This window comes from Pan paniscus, chromosome X, assembly GCF_029289425.2.
Source record: "Pan paniscus chromosome X, NHGRI_mPanPan1-v2.0_pri, whole genome shotgun sequence".
Taxonomy (NCBI): Eukaryota; Metazoa; Chordata; class Mammalia; order Primates; family Hominidae; genus Pan; species Pan paniscus.
Window position 1 is genome coordinate 65,528,698 of NC_073272.2, and position 16,618 is coordinate 65,545,315.

General features: G+C 40.8%; 1 long non-coding RNA gene and 1 other non-coding gene across 2 annotated transcripts; both read left to right on the plus strand.

Annotated features, from left to right (window-relative positions):
* The first annotated feature begins 11,154 nt into the window (after window positions 1-11,154).
* LOC117977593 (uncharacterized) lies at window positions 11,155-15,487 on the plus strand. The gene is made up of 3 exons (XR_004668766.3): window positions 11,155-11,245; window positions 12,787-12,911; window positions 14,538-15,487. It is a non-coding gene; the product is annotated as an uncharacterized LOC117977593 (long non-coding RNA).
* Window positions 14,584-14,693, plus strand: MIR223 (microRNA mir-223). Its single transcript, NR_106584.1, has one exon. It is a non-coding gene; the product is annotated as a microRNA mir-223 (primary transcript).
* Window positions 15,488-16,618: the final 1,131 nt, after the last annotated feature.

Genomic DNA, 16,618 nt, shown 5'->3' on the forward strand with positions numbered 1-16,618 from the left:
TTTCTAAGCAGTGCAATAACACCACTAGAGTTGTGTTATTAAAAGATCATCCTGGCAATAAATATCAAACTTTAAGGATAAAAACATTCCTGGATGAAAATGAACATCATTTTCATCTTTTTTTTCTACATTCTTCTTCATCATTAGGAACAGAATCATTCTCTTCCTCAAATACAGGCACTCTGGGAGCTGACCTCATCACCCTTTATTAATTTAGCTAACAATTGCTAACACTAAGGCCCCTTACTATGTGCCAAACACTGGTGATACAGAAATCAATTTAAACAGAGATACTTTTTCTTGAGGGAACTACAGGCTACTCATGAGAAAAAGGCATGGACAAAAAATATCACACTTTAAGGTCATAAGTGTTATAATCAGAATATTAGTAAAAATATATAATGATGATCAACGATGATTGATATTTCTAACTTGGATTTTCTCCATGGAGATAAGAAACACAGTATTATGACCAAGTTTGTTTGAGGTGTAGGGTCTAGGGCATGAGGACTTAGACATTCAGGGAGATATGTTCAATATTAGATTGAATCTACTGATCTGGAGGTAGGGAAGATAGAAAGAGAGTAAGCAAGCGTGCAGAGACACAACAAAAAGACAAAAGTACAGAGTATTTGGAAACACATTTAATAAAGAACAGGAAAGAAAGAGACGTCGTTAAGAGAACCAAAGAGAATGGTTAGGAAGATAGGTGAATCAGAGGAGTATAGGTAAATTCAACAATTCTCACTGAGCACTATTGGGATCAGGTGTTCTGCTAGGTATCAGGGACGCAAATGGAGAAGACAGTCTCTGCAATTGGCTATGATCCTCTGGCATGAATTTGATCTTTACATCTCATCTGAACCATACTTCTGTGGTTCTGGTGATCAAATTCAGTCTGGAGAGGGAGGGTATTCTCTAAACCATTTGATGACAGGTTTTAGGAAAGAAGAAATGGCTGACAGTCACCTGTTGCAGAGACATTGAAGGGAGTGAGGGCTAGTAGAGAGGCTTTTGGCTTTGTTGATTAAGAGTTCATGGTAATTTTGTGACTACAGTTACCAAGGTTAGTGCAGAAATGAGAATAAAGGACAAAAAGCTAAATTATGGTAGATTAGGAGGTTAAACAGTGAGGTAATCTATGGAACCTACTTTTTAGAGTGATCTGAAGAATGATGTGGTGGTCACTAGAAAGATTTTTTTTTTTTTAATTTGGTTGTGATGTGATTATATGTACAGGCTCAGAGATCAACAGATGAGGGACAAAACAGGACAGTGTCTGAGAACAGGCTATTTGGTTGATGATCTTTGTGAGAACAGAGCCAATGGAGTAGTAAGAAGCAAGTGAAGTGGAGTAGTAGATTCCAGTTCTAAAACCCCTTTGCTTAGCTTAGGGGTAAAATGAGAGGTTCCTGAGAGGTTTCAGGCTGCAGCTTGCAGCTCAGAGAAGAATGTTCAGAAGAAAAGTAGGATAAAGGAAGAGGAAGTTGACTTAAACCACAATAGGCCTGGTTTAGATTAGATGGGAGGTTCAACTTCCTGCCAGAGGAGCACCAGTTCATGTGAAGAGAAGTGAGAGAATTTCCTTATTTGTGATCCCCAAAACTTAGGTATAATTCTCCTGCTTTGGAGTAAAAATTGATATGGTCCAGCCTGAAGACAGCGAAAGACATTAAAATGGACCTTCCAAGTGACATGTGGTATGGAAGACAGTAGAAAAATTGGTTTGAACTCCAGCTTAGCTGATTAATAAATTACTTGAAGTAAGTCATTTGAGCACTCTGAGATTCAATTTCCTTATCAGTGAAAGATACGACAACTCTCACCTTGTAGAGTTGTTATGAAGATTACATAAGCGGATGTACATAAAGCATCTAGCTTGGGACAGAGTAGCCATTCTTCAACTGTTGTCTCTCTTCCCCCACTTCCTCTGGTTCCCTAGCCCTATCAACACAGTGTACTGGAGTCTCCAGTCCTGCTGGAGATAATGAGATAATGAGAAGATGGGAAAGCTTGTATATGCTGGGAATTTATGCCACAATGTCCAAGAACTGATCATCTCCTGGATAGTCAAGGTTGCTAGAGAGACCCATAGAGCTTCTTCCCCTTTTCTGTCGGCCTCCAGTGCCAAGATTTGCAGATAAGCCAGGCAGCTTCTAAGACATCTTTTATCACTAGTGGCTGAGGCAAATGAGCTTAATATATGGTTAGAGGTAGTTCCAGGCTCCAAAATATATCTTTCCTTGTCACAGATAGATGATATCTACTTTGTACCAATAAGTGCACCAGCAGGTCACCCTACAAATCCCAAGGGGACTCAGATTCAGGTTCAGGTCCAGTCTCAAAGAAACCTTCATTGAGGGCCACCCATGGAGGTCCAAAACAGGTCAAAAGAAATCCCTAGACAAATGAGAAAATTCATCCCTCACAGTTGTATTATCACTTTGCAGTTTAGAAAGCTTTTTTCACATGTTAGGTGAGTATATATATATATATATATAATATAAATAATGTTTATAATATCACTATAAATTATAGTATATAGTGATATATATATTATATATTATATAGTATCACTATGTTATCTACAACAAATAATCATATTCATTATAATAATGAAAAATTAGGTAACTAGTAATATAAATATAGTATAATTAATATTAATATTATGTATGTACACATATATACAAGGCCTGAGAACTTTACTTAGTCTAGATCATTCTTTAGGTCTTAAATATTTTTTGAAGAAAGTCTTCCCTAAACTCTCATACCAGATTAGGTTTACTATTATTTGCTCTTATAATACTCTATATTTATCCTGTATAATACTTATATTTTCATTCTGACATACTTTGGCAAGTGCCTGTGTCCCTCATTTGAATATGAGTTCCAGGAAGGCAGGGCCTTGGTCAGTCTTGCTATCTTTGACACCCTTGTTACCTAGACCACTTGACCAATCTGTGAATGGGAGAGAGAAGAGGGCCCTTCAAAGACCATACAGTTCACCCTATTTAGAAATGGGGAGTGAGGGAGTGATATAGTTTGGATATGTGTCCCCACCCAAATCTCATGTTGAAATGTAATCCCCAATGTTGGAGGTGGGGCCTGGTGGGACGTAATTGGATCATGGGGGTGGTTTCTCATGAATGGTTTAACTCCATCCCCCTTGGTACTGTTGTTGCAAAAGTGATTAAGTTCTCATGAGATCTGGTTGTTTAAAAGTGTGTAACACCTCCCTCCTTTCTCCTTGATCTCTCTTACCATGTGATGTGCCTGCGCCCCTTTGTCTTCCACCATGGGAAGCTTCCTGAGGCCTCCCCAGAAGCAGATGCTGCTATGCTTCCTGTACAGCCTGCAGAACTATGTGCCAATTAAACTTTTAAAAAATATATAAATTGCCCAGTCTCAGGTATTTCTTTACAGCAATATGAGAATGAACTGATACAGGGAGACCAATACCCAGAGCAAAAAGAAAACTTCCCAAGGTCATGTTATAAGCCATGACACAGCTGGGCCTGGAACTCAGGTCTCCTGACACTCTGCCTAGAGCTATTTTCAATGAGCCTTCAAACCTGATGGCTTCCAGGAACCAGGTCATCAGGAACCAGAGTCCAAGGAAGGTCAAAGCTTTCAGTATTCAGATATTACCTCATTTTCTGGTCTTGCGGAACAGGAAGATTTTTTTTTCATGAACAAATATTTGCTGAGAACCTACTATTATAAACAAGGCAGCTCTAGCACTAGGGATATAGTTAAGAATAAAATAAAATAACTACCCTCATGGAGCTTACACTCTAGTAGGGGACATAAACAATAAACAAAACTATAACATGGTAGAAGCAAAGTCAAAAGGCAAATGACAAACTAGTGGAAATAATTACAATTCTCATTACATACAAAGGAAAAATTTCTCTAACATACAAAGTACACCCAAAATCAATTAAGAAAAAGAAATCAGCAGTCTAATTGAAAACTGGGTATGACCGACATGGTTCCTGCTCTCATGGAGTTTGCAATTGAGTGGAATAAACCCCTTTTTTCTTTAAGGCTACAGGAAACAGCTAGGCAGCAGGGTTTGAGGGGGCCAAAGGATATGGTGAGTCATTGAGTAGCCTCTCTTATGCCATCTTAGCAATAAACTTCTAAATTTTAGAATTTGGAATTCTAAATTCTGACAAAATTATAAATCTCAGCTTTGCCACTTACTAAATATGTGACGTTGAAGGAAGTTGCTTAATTTCTTCATGCTTCAATGCCTCCGTTTGCGAAATAGAAATGATTCCTATTTTATAAGGTTATTGAGAGTAATAAGTGATATAATAGAGAGTGAGAGTAGGTGGTACATAATAAGTACTCAACAAAAGTGTTTTTCTTCCAATTCCCACTTCCTATTCTGCCTAGAACCAATAATAGAAGGCAGTGTCCCTTCTGATGCCAATATGAAGCTTTTCTGCTTCTTACCTTGCATTATCTGGCCTTTACAGGAGCTCTCAGGATTCCACTTTGTAACCCCATGAGGTATCAATTTTTTAGGGATTGACTGATTCCTGAATCAGTGCCAAATCTAGTTCTAGCAAATGTTTAGCTGTGGTGAAAGCTCAAGGGTCTGTTCTAAATTTTCTTTTTGTTTCCCAAAAGGCACAATTCTTGCCCTTCCTTTACTCAGAAGACAAACTAAGAAGATGAAAATAGTCTGTGTGTGCCAAGTCAATGATATCAGGGGCAACTACCCCAGTCTGAATTAGGAAATATCTCTACACTGATATATAGATAGATACAGATATATAGATATATTCATTTAATTTTTTATTATAAATTTATAATTGTATTTGTGGGATACAAAGTGATGTTATGATTTATGAATACAATGTGGAGTAATTAAATTTAATATATCCATTGTCTCAAATACTTATAATTTGTTGAATAATTTGAAATACACTCTCTTAGCAATTCTGAAACATGCAATATACTATTATTAACTGTATTCACCATGCTGTGCAATAGATCTCAAAAAAACCCTATTCCTGCTGTCTGAAACTTTGTACCCTTTGAAAATTATCTCCCCATTCTACCCACCCCCAAGCCTCTTTAACCGTCATTCTACTCTCCGCTTCTATAACTTTCATTATCTTAGAATCCACCTGTAAGTGAGATTATGTGGCATTTGTCTTCCTGTGCCTGGCTTATTTCACTTCACGTAATCTCCAATTCCATTTACGTTGTTGAAAATGACAGAATTTCCTCTTATTTATTTATTTTTTGAGACAAGGTTTTCCTCTGTTGCCTAGGCTGGAGTGCAGTGGCTATTCACAGGTGACCATAGTGCACTACAGCCTTGAACTCCTGGGCTCAAGTGATCCTCCTGCTTCAGCCTCCCCAGTAGCTGGGACTACAGGTGTGATGTGAATAGTGGGAGTGAGAGACAGACTGGAGTGAGAATATATATTTTAAATAAATACATGTTTGTTCCTTCCGAATATACTATTTACAATAGGCTATTGAAAGTTGATTCCTCATTCATTTCTTCATTGTCCATTTAAAATTTTTCCCAAGGGAGTGTATATTTAGGGCAACTTGAATCTATGCTCCTGAGTTGCGGCTCTCAAGCTTGGCCCAGATAAACTCTTTACTCATTTTAAGAAAAAAACAAAACAAAACAAAAACAGCTACTGCTTAGTAAAAACCTTTAGGTGGGCCATTATAGGAAATAGATTAAAATGGTTGATTAGGGTCACTTCAGTTATTTCTGCCATAGATGGAAGGTTCTGAAGGACTCTAAGTGGGAATGAGGTATGGGTAGTAAGTAGAACCAGTTTGGTTTTCTGTCTTTAAACAACTCCCTGGAACTCCTATTTTATTTACTTCATTTATTTTGTCTTTCTAAGAAGCTAAACAAAAGCTTCAGCTCAGACTTATCTAACGATCATAAATTGGAAATTAATGAGGTTTTCTTGGAAAAAACTGCCCTTAAAGACTGAGATGATAACTGACTTGAATTTGACATTTTCCAGCCAGAGACATATTGTATATTTTTTTGTAGATTGCTCCAAAATTTCTACCTTTCATAAATTGTTGCATGATATTTAAATCCTACATCTGCCATTTAATAGGTAATTATAGTATCTCCCTCATAAGGTTGTTGTTAGGATTACATAAACTAACATATGTAAAGGGCTTCAAACAGTGCCTGGCACTTAGTAAGCTCACAATACTTGTTAATTATTGTTATTCCAGTACAAAATGGATCTCCTGATAGGTCGAAGCTCTTTGCCAGATTTCCTCCAGAGCACATTTGGTGTGTTGGATAGGCCTTTGGGCTACTATTATTCTACGATATCTATAGATACTCAAAAATGCTCTCAGGCTTATATTTGCCATTTTGTATCGGTAGTCTCCCTATTCACACAAGCTCACCATATTCTTTCCTATCTCTGCACCTTTACTTGGGTTCTTTCCTCTGTCTGAAATGCCTTTCTCTGATTATTGATCCTGTTATCCTTCAAGGCTCTTTTAAAATTCGGCCTCTTCTGTGAAGTCTCTAATCCAACCAGTTGAAATTAACTTTTCTTTCCTGTTTGTTGCCATAGTCTGGACCCCTAAAATCCTAGGCTTGAATATAGAAGGGCACTGCATCACATATATACACTTTCTAGCTTCTCATGTCTCAAACGCCCAACATAGCATACAAGGCCTTTCTTGGTTTGGCCCCCGGCTTAACTCTTCTATTTGCTTTGTGCTATTTTTTCCTTTGCTCACTCTTTTTCAAGCCATACCAGCCTTTTATCTTCTTGGAATATGCCACATTATTCTCCATCTCAGAACCTTTATACATGTTGCTTCTTCTGCTTGGAATTGCCTTGCACCCATTATCCACTTGGCTCACTACTTTTCATTTTTCCGTCTCACTTTAAAAGTTACTTCCTTAGAGAAGTTTTCTTGACCTATCCAAGTCTGGTGGATTTTGTTATCCTGTTACGTGTTCTCCCTGCTCTCTGATCTTCCCCCTTTCTTGACATATTTAAAAAATTTGTTTAATGGCTATTTTCCACCACACGGTATATGTCAAGAAGGCAAGTGTTTTATATGTCTTTTTCACTTCTGCATCTTGAGTACCTTGCACCATGCCTGACACTTAGAACACATTCAACTTGTATTTGTTTTGTGAATAAATTTAATCAGACTTATTGTAGAGATGGAAATTTGGAGGCCCAGAAAGGGAGAGGGATTTGCTCAAGGTCACACAGAGAATTAGTGGCAGAGAAAAGACTGTAGCCCAGATCTCCTGACCCTCAGTGCAGTTCTCTTTTCCATACATGCACCTCCACTATTGTACTCATTTTTTGAACATGTTTATGTAGCACTCTGGTTTCTGGACTAGACTGTGAATTCCTAGAGGATAGGGACCATGTCTTATACCTGTTCTGGTCAATACGGTAGCCACTAGCCACAGATGGCAATTTAACACTAGAAATATGGTAAGTTCAAATTGAGATGTACTGTTTGTATAAAATACATACTACATTTTGAATAATGTAAAATATCTTATTAACAAATGCTTACATTGTTTACAGGTTGAAATAACATTGTGGATGTATTGAGCTAAACAAAATATATTATTAAAATTAGTTTCACTTAAAATTTTTTCATGTGGTTATTATAATAATTGTGGCTCGCATTACATTTGTATTAGATTGTTGTATATTTCTGTTCTGTTGTATGTTTATTTTTTCCCCTTTTGCCAAGCATAGAGCTTTGTAGCCAGTAGGTGCTCAACACACCCTTGCTGAATATACTTAAGCTGTAGTTATTGGGTTAATTGCTGCCATTTATCTTGTCAGTGTCACTGTTTTGTGGCAGCCTCACAGTGAAACCTCTGTCCCCAGGCCCAGGTGTACAAAAAGTTCTTTAGTCCTGGCCTGCGGGTGCCCTACACATTGCATCAGCCTTTGTATTTCCTTTCAGAGGAAACCCCAATGCAATCCTATGCATAGCAATCACTAGGGTTGAGGTAGAGTGTGTGGACACAAGCCACTTGCACAGGAAGTGGCCTTAGCTTTGCAATTTTCCCTGGGGCCTCTTCTTGAAAGTCTTCTGAAAGGAGGTGGGGGTGAGTGAACAGGAAGATAAACTAAAAGTGAAGCGTGGGGGCTTCTCAGCTCCTTCATGGAGGTTGGGTAAGCTAAGCAATGTGGGGACATTGGGCTATGAGGTCTCTTTCTTTTGCTTATGCATTGACTCATTCACTTATTCACCTCACAGTTCTGGGATAACTAGTTTATTCCTAGGCCTAAGAAGACAGTAAAGATCAAACATAGTTCTTACTTTGGGCAGTGCTTGGTCTTCTGGGAGAGACTGACACCTAAGTGCTGTGTGGATGTTTTTCAAGAGTAGAGGAGGGCAAGGTGGGAAGCAACTAATTTTGCAGGTGGTTGTCAGAGAAGGCTTTCCAGAGACAGTGAGCATCATTTTTTTCCTCTCTATCCCTTAAGATGTAGCCAAAATCTTATTCTTCTGAGAACCTTTCCAGTTACCATCACCTTCTCATCTTCTGCCCTGGGAGAATCTTATATACGTATCTGATGGCACTTCATGCCTTTGTCAAATTACTTATCATATTCTGTAGGGTGACATAGCTCTTGGGGTGCACACCTGTCTTCCATTTCCCTTTAGCCTGAGAATCCTTCAATCTGATGTGAGGACTAAGGCTCAGACAGGCTGTGTGTGATTGTTCAAGGTCACATAATCAATAAGTTACAGAGCTTGGTCTATAACCCAGGGTCTAAGATGCAGGGACTCTGATTCAGTGTTCTTTCCATTCCAGTACTGCGGAAACAAATGAGTGTGTCTGCAGTGTGGGACCCCAGCACTGCCTGCTTGCTCCGCTTGTCAACTATTTTCCCTTCTTTCTCATCTCCCTTCACAAGCACAGGCAAGGCAGAAATCATACAAAATGGGAAAACTTTGTGACTTTTGGTTGCTCTCTGCAGAAACCTGGACAACAGATCAAAAAGAAGAAGCCCCTTTGTGCTGTTATTGGAAACTTGGCCCTTCCCAGCATACTTTGTGTTTGTGGGCTAAAGAGGAACTCTGAGCACAGTTCCCTTTTCTCACATTCAGGCCCTATGCATAGGTAGTATGATTTTCAGAGCCTTCTGTTTCCTAATGCTCTCTTTTATTGCCCTGTCTTTGGACTCAAAATAGATACCATTAATTACTACTTTAGGTAAACACATTGTCTCCAGAAACCCCTGTTAAAAGGCCAGTAGAGTACCCTAATTGATAGGGAAGAAAAAAACGTGTGTAGCTAAACTTAATCTCTATGGTATGCGTAGGAAGAAGGGGGTCCCATTTTAGCAAAGTGCCCGCAGGACTACCCTACTTCCGCTCCAAGCTTTAGTCAGAAACCAAAAGAAACAAGAACTGAATCTTTCTAGAAGCTAGATCTGGGGTCTTGAGGCCTGAGCCAATAAATTATTCTGGTAGAAGGAAGTTTTCTACAGAGTGATGTTAGTGCAAGTGAATCCCTATTTCAGGCTTTCACAGAGCCTCAGGTCCTGCAACCATGGGGAAGCCCACAGTGAGTAACGAAGAGCCACAAAGGAACCAGGGAATGTTTGAGTTGGAGTGGTCTCCAAGACCATTTAGTCCAACCTCTGTTGGTTAAAGGAGAAACTAATGCCCAGGGAGGTAGTAGAGTGGGGACTAGGGCCCAGGGCTCTTGGCTCGCAGAATGTGGTCTTTCTTTGGAGCCTGAGTATATAAGAATGTACATAGCTTGAAAAGATTATTTACCACGGCTTGACTATCACTCAGGGCCATACTTCCACTAGTGTAGACAGAGGACTGTGACTTGGGCACTGCAGTCATTGAAAGCTATCAAAGTATACCCTGAAAGCATTGCCCCTCCCATCCTTCATGCCATCAGAATTCATGGTGGAGGGCACTGCATGATGGGAATTCATCATCTTCCTGGCTGTTAGTGGGGACTTCCTGGAGACTGCAAACATGAGGCATTAAGAAACCATCCACCCTCTTTTCACACCTTTCATGTCCCTCATTAGCCTGAAGGTCACAGTTGAACTTAGGGGTCTGGCACTAATTTTTCTTTCTCAAAGTCAACTACTTTCTTCTCCCTTCCTTGTAGCCAATGTAGGAAAGTAGATGAAAACCTCAACATTTGGAGTTAGACCTGAGTGAAAAATCTGCCTTCTCTATTATTTTCTAGTTTTGTTTCCTTAGACAGGTCACTTTATTTCTGTGTGCCTCAGTTTCCTCACCTATAAATAAGAATAATAATAATACCGTACCAGAGAGTTGTTGAATAAATTAGATAATACACATGAAAGAATATCATAAGTACTCTAATAAATGTGAATTTCCTTATTTATTTCCTTCAGCAAGCCCCAAGATGACAGAATGTGGCTTGTGGTCATAACTGTGCCCCAGAGCCAGCTTCATAGGCATATGACTTGTACAGCTTCACAGGGCTCCATGTTTAGAAGGACCCCACACTTAGTTTAATGTTCTGCTGTCATCATCTTGATATTCTTAATTTTTAAATAAAGGGCCTATCGTTTTCATTTTTTACTGGGCCTTGCAAATTATGTAGCTGGTTCTGTATGTCAGGAGAGAAGTTGGAAGTAAAATGGTATTCCAGGACCAGGAGGCATTCTGGCAGAGTGAAAGAACATGTGATTTGGAGTCCATGGGGATGGGTTTAAATTTCAGCTTTCCACTAATTTGCTTTGTAATACTGAGTATTTCCTTTTATCCCTCAGAGGCTCTGTTTCTCAATTTTGACTACGGGTTTTTTCATTAGATAATGTCTCAGTTCTGGTATTCCAGGTTTCCCTCAATTATTCTGGGAAAACCTCCTTGACCCACAGGCAAAGCCTAGGGCAGCCAGGTGCTTTCTACTCTCTCTCTCTCTGCAGCTTGGAAAGTTAGTGTCTGTTGAAGGTCAGCTGGGAGTTGGTGGAGGCAGGGCAGTGGCCTGCTACTATTGCTGCAGTAGCAGACCCTTTCACAACAGCATTGTTTTGTCATTTTGCACCCAGATTTCCGTTGGCTAACCTCAGTCTTATCTTCCTCATTTCTGTTTCCTGTTGAAGACACCAAGGGCCCTTCAAAACACAGAAGCTTCTTGCTCACGGCAGAAAGCCCAATTCCATCTGGCCCCTGCAGGTTGGCTCAGCACTGGGGAATCAGAGTCCCCTCCATGACCAAGGCACCACTCCACTGACAGGTATGGTATCCATTTGCCCTCTCTTCTTGGATTCTCAAGCTGGGGCAGAGTCCATGGCAGCCAAGGGTGGCTTGGATCTGCCCATCCCATTCTCCTCAGATCCTCCTCAGGGATCAAGGTCAAAGGTGGGAGGAAGAAGGTTTCCATTGGCCTTTTATCCTAGAGGTTCTAATAGAGGGGAAAAGGGGATAGGATATTTTCTATCCAATCAGGATGTTTAGGAGATAGTCACATGGAAGTGGAATGGCCTTTGGACCCAGGAGTCAGGAAACCTGAGTAGCAGTCCTGGTTTTACCATTTACCCAATGTGTATCTTTGGGTAAGTCCTTTCTCCAATCTAGGACACAGTTTTTTCACCCCTTTTGCAAAATAAAAAAGTAAAAAGAGGAAAAGAATGATTAGATAGATGCTGTCTAGAGACCCATGGTTATTAGATTCCTAATTTTCATGATTGTCAGCCCTCTGTCAAGAAAGAAGATGAGAGTAATCTTTGCATATGTAACTGTGGGTGGGGCTGAACACATTCAAGAGGAGAGTGCTGGTGGTAATCCATATAGCACTCTCTGAGAGGCATGACTCAAAGATGAAAGCCTCTTTTCTAGTCCAATCTTTGACTCCTAGAGATTCAAAATTGAAAGACTCTTAGAGACTAGGTACATATGGAAGAAACTGAGGTCCAGAAAGAGGAAGAAAGGGACTTGCCCAAAGTCATACAGAGAATCTGTAGCACAGCTGGGTCTGGGCTCCCAGGTCAGTCCTCTTTTTGCTCTATCCTAGGAGGACTGAGACATCAAGCAGCAGGACCTGTCCTGTAACTGACCCAGGACAGGTCCTGCTCATACTAGAGGCAGTCTGGAATTTTTAGGCATGGTCCTGAGGACTTCTTCTTTTCTTCTATTTTTCTTTCAGGTACTTGGCTCACTCTGAGTGTTCAGAGATTCCTAGACACCTACTTACCCCTAATTCTTCTGGTCTATTCCCTCCAATTCCCTCCATAAAAACTGACCCATCCTTTGCATCAACAATAGTGGCTTGATGAAGCTCTTCAGTAGAGGATTTTGCATTTCATATGGGGAAAAATGATGTTATTCTAAGTAATATAACAGACCAAGAGAAGAGCTTTCAAATTCCCTTAATATCATCCCATATAGACATTTATGTCTTCTTTCTATGGGTCTGGTGAACATTTCTCAACTGAATGTGATTTTCTTACATACACTCCATTGGAGAGGCATGGACTAGAACAGCAAGAGTGGAAATGAAACCAGTCTAGTTTCAGCTCAACCACTAACTCCTTCCATTAATACTGAAGCAATGTTGTCTATAAGGCTCCACAAATTTCAAAGTACTAATAATTTTTAGCCCCTTTCATGCCTCCTTTCCAGCCTTTCTGGAGGTGAATAAAGTCAGAAAGGGCATTCAAAAGGCTGTGAACACCTCCAGCTTATCTAAGTCTTCTTACTGGAGCTGACAGCCAATGAGTGTAATGATACAAAAAAGGTAACAATCCATTTCTTTTTCTCCTGCCATCCCCAACTCAGACTCTGTTAATCAGCTTGCTTGGCTGGCCTCCAACCATAGGTCCAGGGGCTGAGACAAGGTCCTTTTGAGCTCCTATGTGGGAGGCTCTGGAAAGCTTAGCAACACTTTCCAACAACTTTGCCAGGTAAGTCTTCTTGTTCTCATTTCCAGAGAAGACAACTGAAACCCAAAGAAAGACTTGCCCAAGCCATGATTGGCTAGTTGATGGCCAAGACAGCATTAGAACACAAGTTTGTCGATTCTGTCATGCCATATTTGGTGACCATGACTGCTGCTTTTGCTGCTGGGTGGATTAGGCTGAATTGGGTAGGTAGAAAAGGAAGTGAGGGAGTGAAAGAGCTTTAGTTTTGAGATGACTGCCAGAACTTAAATTGAAGGAGTATGTTACCTTCTTAACATTCAATTAAAAGAATTGAGCAAGAAAAGACACTGATTGTTTTCTTGCTGAAAGACAAGGCTGAATCCCTCTGTCTTACCTTGGCTGGGACAGGGCTTTCCGGCCTCGTGGGGGCAGTTTACCATTTCTGGTAACCTTGTGATGTTTGCCACTTTTCATGACAATATTTAATGTAGACCAGCTACCTGCTCACAGATCAACTGCCACAGCTGGTAAGGGCAGTAATTTGACACCAGCAACCTGGGATTTTTAGCAACAGGATCTGATTGTTGCCAAGGGAATTCTCCCAGAAGTTTCAGACCTGACCCTGCTCCTGGCAGCTTCCTTATTGCCCTGGTGGCTTGTGGGTTCAGTGATCCCAAATGTTGCATTACAAAGCTATTGCCTGTTTTTGCCCTCTTTGTTGATGTGTCTTCCCTTTCCCAGAGGGATATACAGAGAAGGGAGGCAAAATAACCAATGAGGAAAGCTGTATAAGGCATACTGCTGAACTGTAAAAAATTTATTGTATAAACTTTACAAGTCTCCTCCCCAACAGGAGCCTTTGTTATCTCATTTATAACCTAAGTGAGTGAGACTAGATGATCTTTAAGGGCACTTTAATAGCTGCCATTCTTGAGTCCCTATGGGACAAGAGGATCATGTTAGGCAAGGCTGAGACCACAAGAAATCAATGTCACACCTGTCCAGATCCTGCTAAATCAATTGCCAGTAGCTCTTTCTTTCACTTTGGTCATACAACCACTACTTTTTGAGCATTTGTTATGTATTGAATACTGAACCAAAGGCTTTACATGCATTATCTCCTGTTATTCTCACAATAACCTTATGAGGTAGGTACTATACTTACATACATTTTGTGGGTGTAGCAAACTTGAGCTCAGAGAGGTGAAATGATGTATCCAAGGTTGCCTAACTAGCTAATGGAAGAACTAGGATTTAAGCTCATGTTTAACCTCAAAGCCTATGTGCATAACCACAACACTGAAAACACAGCTTGGGAGAATTGAGAAGAGGGAGCAAGGATGCTGACTCTAGGGTCTGGTACTTTCCTCAAGTCAGGGAGGCAGGATGATGACCAAATTTTCCCCTCTCTGCTGCATAGAGGAACCCACTGAAGCTTGGGACCCCTAGAAATGCCATAGCTACAGGACTCAGGCCTGATGAGCTTCCAGCTGAGCACTGGGTGTCACTCGGGCTTTACCTGCTTATCTTCAGGATCTCTCTTCTGGTTAGGAACCCTATGCCTATTTTGCTCACTTCCCTATTCTGGTGCTTTGGTTGGTCCTTTGAGCAAGATCCCCGGGGCTAAGGGTGTGACTTCATCACTCCTTTCTCTCTCTTTCCCTCTAGGGTCACATCTCCCAGGAAGATCTCACTTCCCCACAGAAGCTCTTGGCCTGGCCTCCTGCAGTGCCACGCTCCGTGTATTTGACAAGCTGAGTTGGACACTCCATGTGGTAGAGTGTCAGTTTGTCAAATACCCCAAGTGCGGCACATGCTTACCAGCTCCAGGCCAGGGCAGATGGGATATGATGAATGGACTGCCAGCTGGATACAAGGATGCTCACCAAGCACCAAGTTCTCACAAGTTATTTTATGTGACTCTGCAGGAACTGAGGCATTATATCTGAGGACACCAGGGGAAAAGTGTGGCATCTCTGGGAAATACAGCCCTGGGCTGTGTCTACACACACCATGAGAGTGCTGATGGGGGCGCAATAGTCTTGAAAATGTATAAAGCGTCCAGGAATGGAAGTGCTCTTTGATTCATTATTATTTTCTTCCTTCATATTCCCCTCCCAGAGTCTCCTATCTAGGACATCAGCATTCTCACACAAGCCTAATGGCTTATCTGAGTAAGCAGGGCTTAGAAATTCACTTTCTTGATACTCAGTCTTGCCTTCTAAACACTCCTTGATCTTGCCTACCTCTCCCCTTTTCCACATGTCTTTTCCTGTAGGAACACTTTCTCCATTTATTCCTGCCTATCCAATTCTTCCCTATATTTCCTGGACCAGCTAAAGTCCAGTGTTTCCAGAGACTTTTGAAAGTCAACTTACACTTTTTCCTTCTTCATTCACAAAGCTCTTCTTCCCTGGGCCCTGGTATGTATGCCTTTCTCTCCTACTGTCTAATAGCACCTTGTAAATTGTCAATGAACTTTTCTAAGGGGTATTCTTGAATTCCCAACTAGATTGTGAGCTTCTGGAAGACAAGGCTATGTCTTTGATTGTTGTCTCCCCTACCACAGCCCAGTACTTTAGTTACAGAAAATAATAAATATTTACTGATTGATTGACTTTCCTCTTGTCCACTAGCTTTAGGTTTGGGGGCCAAATTCTACCCTGGATTTTGAAAAATTCAAACTGTGAACACCACAATGTTATAGAGCATATGAGGTAGTAGCCAGCATGAAGGATGTTTTCTTCCTGAGAAACAGTGTCAAGGGCTGGAGGAAGAGGGCAAAATAGCAGACTCAGAGGGCAAATAAATTTTGGTATTACTTGGTCACCCAAGGTTATACAGGTGTTTTCTTGTAGGATTTTTCAGAGCCTTTAATAGTCTAATGTTGCATTGAGAATCTCAAAGAGGAAACCATAGAATGAGGCATTTGCCATACCTATCTGATCATGAATTTTCTTTTCCCCCACAGCCTTCTCCTGTGTCAATGTCCAATGAAGCACGATTTGGGAAACTGTCCTAGAGAAACTTTATACCTTCCCGCTCTTCTGGAGATCTTTTCCTCTTTTCACTCATCTACTTTCCCCAACCAGCCATCTGCCTAAGAAAGGTCACATGTTATCATCTCATTTTTGTTTAGCCTCTGCAGCTGTGGACTATCTTTATTACATAGGAATTCTTTACTAGCTTGTCCTGTATTTAAAAATATTCTAAGTTTTGAGGCAAAGAAGATCCAGATGCTGCAATAAATATATGCACTGAGGAGTTCACAGGCCTGACTTTTGGTCTCCTTTCTACCACTAACTGTGTTTTTGTTCCTCTCTGAGCTTCGTTTTCTCATCTCCAATACGGAAGTATTAGAATCAGTGATCTCTAGGCTCTTTAAGATTAATGACTTTGAGATATCCCTGGGAGTCCTTAGCTCTTATGGAGCAGCGTCCCTGGATGTGTGGCTCCTTTTACCAGTGAAAATGCAACCAGGATTCTCTTCCCAACACCTAAAACTCATTTTTCAATGGGTAGTAGGGAAAGATAATGGGTATTTTCAAAGGCTGTAGGGTCTGGACGCAGAGTTGTTTCATGAAGGAAGTTGGGGTTTCCACTGGGTGGAGGCCCTATTTCAGAGGCTTGTAAGCACGATGGGGAAGAAAGAGTTTTTCCTTTCGCCAACTAGGAGAAGCTAGCGTCTGGAATGAGGAAAATGTTGAGGTTTTTGCCCTGGATTTGGCATGTTGGGTAGCGGTGAAATG